The sequence below is a fragment of the Echinops telfairi genome, unplaced genomic scaffold (genome assembly GCF_000313985.2).
Source record: "Echinops telfairi isolate 266 unplaced genomic scaffold, ASM31398v2 ScPeMD7_19;HRSCAF=73, whole genome shotgun sequence".
NCBI classification, from domain to species: Eukaryota; Metazoa; Chordata; class Mammalia; order Afrosoricida; family Tenrecidae; genus Echinops; species Echinops telfairi.
This window is the reverse complement of record NW_022103916.1, coordinates 2321042-2332901: the sequence shown is the minus strand read 5'-3', so window position 1 is coordinate 2332901 and position 11860 is coordinate 2321042. Positions and strand designations below refer to the sequence as shown.

The following is an 11860-nucleotide window of genomic DNA, read 5'->3' as shown; positions in this document are numbered from 1 at the left end:
GAAACACCAATAAACAATTTTGACAGAGACACACCTCCTCCCAACATCCTTTTTCTAACGGTGCTGTGCTCCGCGCTCCCTTGTCTGTGCATGGGCTCGGGGGCAGCAGTCTTCCCACAGAGATGGTGACTGTTCCAAAACGAAGTAGCGACTTTCTGGGGTCCCCTGAGGCTGGTGGGGCAGGCCGACCCTATCGCTGGAAGCCCCTGGAAGTGCCTCATGGAGCTCTGTCTCGAATTGCAGACTCCGGCCACTGTTTAAAGAGAAGCCTCCGTCCCGATGCACCGAGCATCTGAAACGCCAATAAACAATTTTGACAGAGACACACCTCCTTCCAACATCCTTTTTCTACGATGCTGTGCTCCGCGCTCCCTTGTCTGTGTATGGGCTCGGGGGCAGCAGTCTTCCCACAGAGATGGTGACTGTTCTAAAATGAAGTAGCGACTTTCTGGGGTCCACTGAGGCTGGTGGGGCAGGCCGACCCTATCGCTGGAAGCCCCTGGAAGTGCCGCATGGAGCTCTGTCTGGAATTGCAGACTCCGGCCACTGTTTAAAGAGAAGCCTCCGTGACGATGCACCCCCACGGCCAGCCTGCGATGGGGAAGGGATTTGTTTTGAATGTTTCAAGACAGACACTCTGAAGGAGGAAACTCAGGGGGGCTACAGGAAGGCTCAGCACCACCCAAAGCTTCCGATCTACTGATCCTCTTTGATGATCTTCTTTTTGAATGAGACCATCCAGTCAGACCTCTTTGTCTGGAGACTGCCAAAGCCACATTGATTTCTTTTCTTCTTTTTTTTTTCACGTGAAAACAGTTCTGAATTTCATTGATCAACCCGGAATAAAACAGTCACCTTGCCCGGTCACTCTGCACGCAGGCAAACTTGAAGCAGAGTCTCTCTGTTCTGTTACATAGAACAGTATGTAACTGTTTTTTTATATTTTATTTATTATATATTATTTTATAAATAAGTTTGTTATGAGTTGGTGTCAGCTCTAAATAGATAGTACTTCCAAGCCAAACTCACTGCCATCTAGTCTATTCAGATTCATAGCGATCCTATCAGACAGTACAACTGCCCTTTTGGATTTCTGAGGCTGTAAATCTTCATGGGTGCAGAAAGCCTCATGTTTCTCCCCTGGTGGCTTTGAACTGCTGAACTTGCAGTTAGCAAGTTGTGTAAGCAACAGAAAACTCAACAGTTAAAGTTGGAGACTTCCATATGTATTTATTTGGTATAATAACTAGACAGAAAATTGGTAGGTATAAAGAAGACTTGAAAAATAGTATCATGTAACTGGACCTAGCGGACATTTCTAGACCGTTTTACTCAACAACAGAATACACACACTTTTAAACACACATGCAACGTTCTCTAAAACAGACCGATAGGCAACTCCTAATAAAGTTAAAGTAACAAAAATCATATAAAGTATGTTAGTCTACCACAACAAAAGGAGAATATAAATCAGACCCCAAAAGAGATCCAGGTCATCTCCAAATTAGTGGAAATTAAACAATATTAAATAGCAAATGAATATTGGCTTACTCTAGAAAAATCATAAAGGAAATGAGAAAAAAGTCGTTAATGGAATGAATAACTTTATTCAGAATATTGGGTTTCATGTCCATCCATGTGATGAGCTGTTTTGTAGTTTCATCACTGTGTATTAGAGATGCATAGGATTCTATTATGTGTATGCACCAGAATTTCTTTATCCATTCCATTTGGGCTATTTCCAGTTTCTTGCTATTGTAAACTGTGCTACAGTGAACATGGGAGAGCATATATCTCTTCATGTTGTGTCTCATTTCTTTGGAGTATATGAGGCTGAAATATTGTATGAGGTTTTTATTCCCAGTTGTTGTGAGTAGCACCATATTGCTTTCCACAATGGTTGGAAAGCCAGCAGCAGTGTATAAGAACCTCTCCACATCCTCTTCAGCATTAGTTGTTTTCTGTTTATTATTAGCCTGTCATTGTGGGTGTAAAATTATATCTCATAATTGTTTTGATTTACATGTCCCAGAAGGCTAGTGATCATGTCCCAGAAGGCTAGTGATTTTTATGTCCTTGTTACACAAAATAGTGTCACTATTTTTGCATATCTAGAGAACGCAACCTAACACAAAAGGGAAGGAGTCAAACACTTCCCCTGCCTTTTGTTACACATTACAGTTCAAATGAACCAAATTGATGATTAAGGGACATAAAGGAAGAAAGAATGATAGATGTCACAATTTTGAAATTATATGCTTGCTAAAGTAGAAGAGCAGGGAAAAAGAGGAAGGTCCTTAACAAGGTGGATGAACACAGTGGCTGCAACAACCAGCTCAAACATAAGAACAATTATGAGGATGGAGCAAGATCCAGCAGTGTTTCATTCTGTTGTACATAGGGCCGCTATGAGTCAGAACAAACTCGATGGCACCTAAAAACAACAACAAAATCTTAAAACTCATAACCTGACCTTCCTAATAGAAATGTTCAAAACTCCTCAGGAATCATTATTGTTAAAAATGTACACCTTTTCTGGATTCAACTGTATTCAATTATTGATATACAGAACAAAGAAGAAACATTTAAAACTATACATAGAGGTGCAGTCAGCTAAGTCAAGAATATAGGAAATTGCAAGTTATGTCATTCACTATTTTCAAAGAATTTAAGACTAGGTATGTATCTTGACAGTCACTTTGGCGGAAGTCTCTTCACATCACCTGGGTTAAAATTTCAAGGAAGGAAGAGGGGATGTTGAGTACTTAGTGGTTGCCATGCAAAGTTATCATGAGGTCCTCCAACAGATAGATATCCCTACCAGCGGGATGAGAGACACCAATGGGAAAGTCAATCCAGGAGAGAGCAAAGGGAGCAGATACATCTGGGGGAACACAAGTACTACATGACCATTGGTAGAAAGGGGGGAGGACAAAATTGGGTGTGGGGAATGACTAAAAATACTTCTAAGGACCCTGAGGGGAGAGTATCCCTGGTAATATGCATCCAATAAGCCACATTGACCTGAGTTTCTGGGCACATCTTGGAGATCCAAGCCACGTGCCATAGAACACTGGGGCACTGAATCCTGGATCTTGAAGGTGCACAACATGCTCCAAAAGCTGCACCAGAGAGATCCGATGAAGAAACTCCACTAGATGGACTGGGCTCTGTCTCAAACACACTTGTAACCTGAGGACTAAAGACTGAAAATTCATGGTGTTTGAAAAAGCAGAAGACAGCTATACCAAAAGAATTGAACTGTTGGTGGGTGGACAAACATTGATTTAAAACATCAATGTTGTATATGCTGTATTAAGATAAATATTATTCCAGCAAACCTGTGACTGAAATTCTCTGTGAATATTATTGTAAATTTTGCTTGACAACCAACTTCCATTGTTTGTAAAAATAGTGTCTAGTCACAAAAGGATTGATTCTGTACAAGTGAATAATTCAAGTATTAGATATAGAGTTAGCCTACATTGGTCCAATCTCTCTCTCTCTCAATCATGTTTTAAAAATTAGTACCAGGGGCTAATCAATGGCAATATTAATGGAAGAACTTTATGCTTTAGGGAGATGATCGATAAGACTCTGTACCATAAATTAACAAGGTGGCCTCAAAAGGGAGCCAAAGGCACATTAAAAACATAGATCCAGGAATGGACTCTGGGCTTCCAATAAATCCCAGCTCTCGTTTCAGAACAATTAATCCTCATATTGTGGCCCTGAGGCAGACTAGCAAAAGAAACTCCATTTTTGTTAGCTGCTAAGTGACTTGCCCTTTCCTCCCTCCCATCTCAGAAAGGTGACTGCTACTGCACCTGACCATTCTCCCTCCCCTTATGGGAAAGTCTCTGCTGGTGATTACTTTTAGAATGCACTCCCATGTTCCCAGGTTCAGGACACTACAATTGGTTTCAACTAGTCAAAATATCATTTGTTTTCATTATTTTTCAATATTGTTCCTTTTGATGTTGTAATCTGAATGGTGTAGTTAATCTTGTTATGGTAGCCAGGATGTGATTCAATTTTAGTACAGTTTCTTTTATGATAGGAATGCGTGCTTACTCTTCTTGAAGTTACAATTAATCCATTAATTTTGCTTTCTGCTTCTGTTCATGTGTGCTTGAACCCTAGACAGGAGATAAATGAGTTTTGGGCCTTAAATATGGACTGGGAAGTCCATTCAGGGATGCTATGAGGCAAAACATCTTTAGTTTCTCAGTAGCCCAGATAGCTGAATATAGACTCTTCAAAATTATCAAGACATTTTACTGGCTGTCTTTTATTTGAACCATTAACAGTCATGCATGAAGGGAACACAGAAGATAAGGGAGCTATATGGCAAAGTGTGGTGAAGAAATTAGATGATGCCTGGCCATCAGAATAGGATCTGGGCATACACTCACGGACCCATAGTGCTATGGGAACAGCCCTGGAGACACTGTGTGGAAAATGTGCCCAGTCTGACCCATGCACAGCAGGATGAAATGCAAAAGGAGTAAAACGGCAGCCAGGGGAGCAAAGTAACCAAGTCCCCAAGGACATCTGAGAATAGACTTCTGACTCCAGGGACAGGGCTTAGCACCTCATCAGACCCAACTGGAAAACACTCGTAAGGTTGAGCAGACAGATCTGGAATTATCTATAGTTTTTTTGTTTTGTTTTCTTTCAACCTATATCTATCTATATAAGATAGTGAGGACAAACAATCTCTAGGAGAAGACAATGGGACTGGTGGTCCCTAGGGAACATGGGAGAGGATGGGGCAGGGAAGGGGAGCAGGGAGCCAACAAACTCAGAGCTGAGGGAACAACAAGAGATCTAAAAATGATGGTAAGGAGGTCTGATAGGGTTTGATCAAGTGCAATGTATTCAAGAGGAATTACAGCCAAGTGGAGAGTGAGCATGATAGTGGGACAGGAAAAAGGTGAAATGATATAGAGGAAAGAAGTAGGAAGCAAAAGCTATTTATAGAGGTATATCTGTAAGTATGATAATTTATAATGAAAGGGATACAAGGCAATGTACATATTTTTATATACGAAAGCATTAAGATAGCAGACAGACGTTGCACCTCTACTCAAGGCCTCCCTAAACACAAGAACACTTTGTCCTAATAACTTGGCACTCTTTGATACTCACCTTCTCGATATGATCACTGAAGACAAAATGTGTACATAAGCAAATGTGGGGAAGAAAGCTGATGGTGTCTGGCTATCACTGGGGTCGCAAAGGTTTGAAGTTAAACAAGCAGCCATCTAGCAAGAAAGCAAATAGGCCCACACGGAAGAAGCACACCAGCCTGTGTGATCATGAGGTGTTGATGGGATCAGGTATCAGGTATCAAAAGATCCAAAACAAACAATTATATCAATGTGAATGAAGGGAGACCCAAAGCCCATCTGTAGACAATTGGACATCCCCCCCCACCCCACAGAAGTGTTACAAGTAAACGACAATTTAACCAGGGTGCAGTATAGTACCAATAAAGCACACATCATTCCTCTAATTCCTGAATGTTTCCTCCCTGACTGGAGTACACACACTGGTACAGATAAGAGCTCTCAACATATGGTATTCAGGACAGATAAAACCCTGGGTATGGTACTGGGAGTAGAAATATCATGAGGATAAGGGGATGGTGGGGATGGGGGGGAGAAAGGGGTAACTCATCATAAGGTGGGATATATAGCAACCCCCCAGGGGGACAAATAACAGAAATGTGGGTGAAGGAAGACAAAGGACAGTGTAAGACATGGAATAACAGCAATAATACATAATTGATCAAGGATTCAAGAGGGTGGGAGGGTTGGGGAGAGAGGGGGAAAAGTTGCTGATACCAAGGGCTCAAGTAGAAAGAAAATGTTTTGAAAATGTTGATGGCAACATATGTACAAGTGTGTTTAATACATTTGAACGATGTACTGTCATAAAACTTATGAGCCCCCCAATAAAATGATTAATTTAAAAAATAATAGGGTCTGGGGTCTTAAATGCTTGTTCTCAAACAAGCAGCCAACTAAGTGAGATGTCAACTAAGTCAACATGGAAGAAGCGTACCAATATCTGTGATCCAAGGATTGTAAATCATATAATCTGATGTTGAAGGAAGAAGTAGTATCAGAGGCTAAATTGTGAGATTCTGGTTTTCAGAAGGCTATGGATGACAGTGGCAGTCCAAGATATACTTGTGAGATCTACATAGGGAATACGCCTCCAGTGATTTCTCTCTACTCATAATATAGGGATGGGAAGAAACTGGTTACCAAACATAGTGCCTTGGAGAAATGACTATAGAAGACAAAAATGACAAACCTGACTTGAATGGGGAACACCTCTGATTCATACTGAGCCTGATCTGGTTTTCAATATTCTCTCTCTCTCTCTCTCTCTCTCTCCCCACCCCTCTCTCCCTCTTTCACCGTGTATATGTGTGTGTGTGTGTGTGTGTGTGTGTGTGTCCATATTGGGGGTTATCTAAGATGTATTCAGTCATTCTGTGTAACCTTCTTGAATTTTTGTTGTATATTTTTCGGTATAGGAAACCCAGGATTGATGAACCTTAGAGATAGCAAGTAGAATAAGGGTTCCTGGGGGGGGGGCGGTCCAGTGGGGGATAGGGTAAAGAGGATTGTGCTATGGAATTATATTGATATTAGCTCCCAATAAAATGGGTTTTTTTGGAGGAAAAGAATTAAAATACATTAAAAAAAGAGAGGGTAGATTTGGAACATACATATTAAAAGATACTTTTAAAAGTACTACATGATGCCCACCTACCATTATCAACTGCTCTAAAAAGGATCACATCCAAACATCCTGGATGGAGTGGGAGAAAAAAAATGTGAAACAGAAGACAAAATAATAAAACACCAGGCATATTGGTCATTTAAAATCGAATGGGATGCCCACTACAGTGGCCTTTGGTTACTCTTCCATTCTGCAACTGAATTCACTCCTGTGTTAGAATGATCAACCACTTATGATCAAAAGGCAGCATTTATCCAAGGGCAGAAGATATAAGAAAGAAAGAACAATAGAAATAGAAGCTTCAAGGAGAACGAGGGATAAATCTATGACTCATTGAGGTGACTGAAATGGATGAGTTGAAATGAAATGTGTATCATTTATTAAATGTAAAGCTAACAGTGTTTTCTGTAAACCTTCACCTAATCCATAATAAAAGTTTAAAAGTAAATTAGTAACATCTAAGAAGGGATTTAAAAAAAAAGAAATGGCCCATCTTTATTAACATACAAAAACTCTGCTCCTGCACATTTTGTAAAGGGAGAAGGAAGTTAGATCCCATGGTAACCTGAATCACCTCCCTACCCTTTCCTCCCCAGCCCAATCAGATAAAGTATGCAAAATTGAGCTGTAGTGCTTATGTTTATATATATATTTGTGTGAATAAAACTATTTTTAAATCATGGGGGTGATTATTATAAATAATGGGATACTAGTAACATTTAGAGGGGGGGTCCTTTGGCATACTGGGTTATGAGTTGGGGTGCAAACCACAAGGTCATCAATTCGAAACCACCAGGTCCTCCATGGGAGAAAGATAAGGCTTTCTAATCCTGTAAAGATTTAAAGTCTCACCAATGGTTACCATGGGTGAAAAAGGAAGTGTGTTTTCTTAGGGAGCATTGAGTTTATATTAATGGTGGTGGAATAATTTAGAAAAAGGAATCAATACTGGTTGTACCACATGAATATAATCAACGGCACTGAATTATGTATGTAAAAGTTGTTGAATTGGAAAATGTTTTGTTGTGTATATTTTTGCTACAATTATACAAATAATTACATGAATAACAATGAGTAAATGGAAGAAGAAAAGGTTCTAGAATTGTGATGATTGTACAACTCTTCTTGATATGATCAAATTATTGAATTGTATGACATGTGGATGAAGTGCCAATAAAACTCTTTTAAAAACTATTTACAGCTTCAGAAACCCACAGGGTCAGTTTTATTCTGTCTTAAAAGGTCACTATGAATCAGAATATACTCAACAGCCATGAGTGAATGAGTGAGTTACATTTACAGGGACCTTAATGATGATGCTGGTTAGATTATGGGCTGCTAACCACAAGGTTGGCAGTCCAAACCCACCAGGCACTCTGTGGGAGAAAAAGAGAAGTGTCTGCTCAGATAAAGATTTACAGTCTCAGAAACCCTATGTACTGTTGCTATGAATTAGAATTGACTCGATGCCAATGAGTCGATTTATTTACATTTAGGAGTCAAAGGAGTGAATTGTTATGGGACAGGACATAGAGAGACCTTCAGGGGTTACTTACTGGTGAAGTCCAATTTCTTTACTTGGGTAGCAGTTATAAGGGTGCTTTCCTTCTAATAAGTCAGTAATCAATAGTTTTGCTTTATGTGATTTTTATGTACTTGTGATATAGATTACACTAAAACATGTGGGTTTTTTTTTTTAAGAGGAAGAAGATCATCTTAAGCAACAGGCTTTAAAAAAAGATCTTCTGATGACGAACATTTGATCATTTACTGATTGTGTCAGTCTGGGTTGACTAGCGAAACAAATTCACAGACACTCATATGTGTATAAGAAATATACATAGTGTCTTAAACCCATTTAAAGATAAAATTTTAATGGCTTAAGGAAAGTGGGCTTACAAGCTCTCTGTTTTCATACTTCCCAATAATCATTTCTATCAATCATTATATCAACAGTAACAAAGCAGAAGAAATCAGTGTAAACAAAGTAGAATCCAATCCTAAACTCAATTCTTAAAACAGTCAAGTTCAATCCTCATCTAACTTATGTAATCCTTATCTAAATTATTCTATTGATACAAAATATAGGATTATGCTTCTGACTGCATCAAGCTTGTGCCAGGCTTTCTGTCAACCATTTTGACATTCTGTCTGCCATTTTTGCTAATCAGCACGGTCTTTGATAAGAGGCAATTTTGCAACCCAAACTCAAGATTCACATTTATCACAATCATTTCACTACTTCAGACAGGATTAACCAAAGACAGTTTCTAGGAATCAATCCTTTAAATTTCCATATTGTTTCCAGAAAACAATCCAGTAAACTTCATGGCCATATCTGACCTCTGGCTAACCAAAGAAGAGAAACTACCATGAGGCAGGGGTCAAACAGGCTCTCCATCTTTATGATTTGTTTCTCTAGTACCCCTCTCCCAAGGTACCATAATGTGTTAGTCTGGGTAGACTAGAGAAACAAATCCATAGACATTCATATGTGTATAAGAAAGAGCTTTATATCAAAGATCAATTGTACATTAAGAAAACATCCCAGCGAAATCTAGATCAAGCCCATAAGTCCAATATTAGCCCATATGTCCAATACCAGTCTATAAATTCTTCTTCAGACTCACACAGCCATGAAATAATGCTGAATGCAGGAAGATCACAGGCCAGTAGGTGGAAAGTCTTGTGGAGTCAGGGCCCTCGCTACCATCAGCTTAGCTCTATGTGGCTTGTCAACAAGAATGTCTCTCAGGGAGAGAATGTGTGTCCTGCCACCAGCGAACTATTTATCTCCTTAGCACCTCCAAATGAGGTAATCAAGCTGCGATCTGCTTGACAGGTTAAACTCCACCCGTTCACTTTTAATAGTCTCAAGTTGACAACAGATTATGCAACTACCACACTGATGAACTCTTTCACAATTATAGACAGAGACACTGAAGCTATGTGCTCCATCCAAAAGTTTTGTCCAGAGTCAACCTTTGTGGGTACACACTTATCAATAGCTTTCTCCTTCTGAACTCTCAGGATGAGGAACAGAGGACATCCACATAGTACTCCTTTGAGGGCTTTAAAGGTGGAGCATTCTCTGCTCTGTAACAAAGACACCAGTACATAGCAATTATGCCAACATATCCATGACCACTGCAATTAACCGAAGCAAAGGAAAAATCTCAGGTCTGTCCTGCTCCCTTGTTATTACTTGCATGGCGTACCTTATGTGAACACAACTGCCTAAGCTTTGATAGGTTCCTCCCAAGACATCTTAATAAGTCTGTTCTAGGTTCAGAGAATGCCCCAAAAAGGCTCTAGCACATGAGGATAGCCAAGGATCTCTGCACCTGTCCTACAGTTCTTATTATGTCCAAGTGTTCTCATTCTCTTTATGCTATGGTAAATAATACCATAGCCAAATAATACCATTACCAATAACCCAGAAGACTAAAATATTCTGTTATCTAATGATTTGGGAACAGTGCAGGGCTAGTAAATATAGTGACAGCCACGGTCTGAAAACATCAATTGCCTAAGCCTGTCAAAAAATAAAGCATTTTTTCCTACCCCAAAGCTTGGAGAATGCAATTCTGAAGTTAACAATCAGTTACTTATTTCTGCAATATAGTTTCTTGCTTGGGTTTATTTTGTTAGATTTCTAACTCTAGTCTATGACTTAATCTTGTACTGGCAAATTATATTAACCCTGTTTCTTGTTTTCCTATTTCAGTTAAGATCTAAATTTCAATAATTTACAAATCAACTCTTCTGGGCCTTAGCTCAAATGTTACATACTCTCTATGCGAGGGAGATTCTGCTTATTGGTATAGTTCATGTCAGAGCTCATAATCGGTTTGATTAGGCTTAAGCTCACGACTCCATGAATTTGCCACTATATGAAGAAGGGCACAATATAACACAAATTCCTTTTTTTAGAGGAAACCAGGAAATCCAGCATCTGCAACAAGTAGCATTCTAGTCCCACAGACTAAGGCAGAAAACTCAGTTCTTCGTGGGCCTATTATGGCCTATGGGGAGGGTTTGGCAAAGGGAGCAATTTCAAACTAACTATGGATGGTTGGAAGAATACAAGTGAGTCTTGTGTTCTTTATTGCTTCTTTATTGTTATCCTCCACACATGGCAGGTCAGAAAATGTTTAAATACCTGCATAAAGAGGTGACTAGAAGTGGTGTAGGTTGGACTGCTTCACTGGGACAAAGATTTTCTTGGAATTCCTCCACCTTCATCTCCAATGCTAACAACCTGATGCTTAATTGAAAAAACTAAACAAATGCTACTTCATGTTGTGCAGTCGAAGACCTCAGCAAAACTAGGACTTTTTCCACTGAAAATATAGAAATTGAAAACAAAAAACACCTGAATTCCAACTTGAGTTGTGTTAAGTTGTATTTCCCAAGTACTGGTTTAGCTATATCTTCGATATTTAAGGGGTTGCTGCCAAATCACTCCTCATTGCTCCTTTGGATTGCTGGGTTTCTAGGTAGTTACCTCATAACCTGATTTTCATTTTTACTTGGATCATTGGGTAGAGTTGTATGTAAATCCGATTTCTTGTCCATGTTTAATCATTCGATTATAGTAAACTGTTTTCCCACATTATGTGAACAAAAACAAATGGAAATTTCACTTTTTAAAATTTTACTTTTGGTCTAAGTGCATGGTATAGAACTAATAGGGGAAGTGTACGGATGGCAGTAAGGGGTCAATCCATGCTGAGCATTGGGTTGGCAGTGGAATCGGAAGTGGTTGAATTTAGGGGAGGAGATCCGCACACACACAAGGGGGAGGGTGTTGAGCCGCCATAACTGCTGCTGCCGCTGCAGTTGCAGATGCCGTGTTGGAAGCTAACTGCTACCTAGGCAGCGCTGAGTTCCTGTTGATAAACCTGGGTCCTCCACTCTGCTTTACCCTAGAGGTGCAGCGTGCTATTTCTTGCGCGCGGGCACTTGGCTCCCTCCCCGCCACACATCAGGGTCCCAGGTCATGGATCTTGGCAGCAGCTGCGGCAGCGGTATGGGCTGGGTTGGGGCCAGCGGCGGCAGAGGCAGCAGCGATTGCTGCAATAGCAGCAGCAGCAGCAGC

At 40.0% G+C, this 11860-nt stretch overlaps 1 protein-coding gene across 1 annotated transcript in view; it reads left to right on the top strand.

Moving 5' to 3' along the window:
* The window catches only part of GSPT2 (G1 to S phase transition 2), a 44226-nt gene that overhangs the window by 29950 nt on the left and 2416 nt on the right, over nucleotides 1–11860 (top strand). The window lies entirely within an intron of this gene.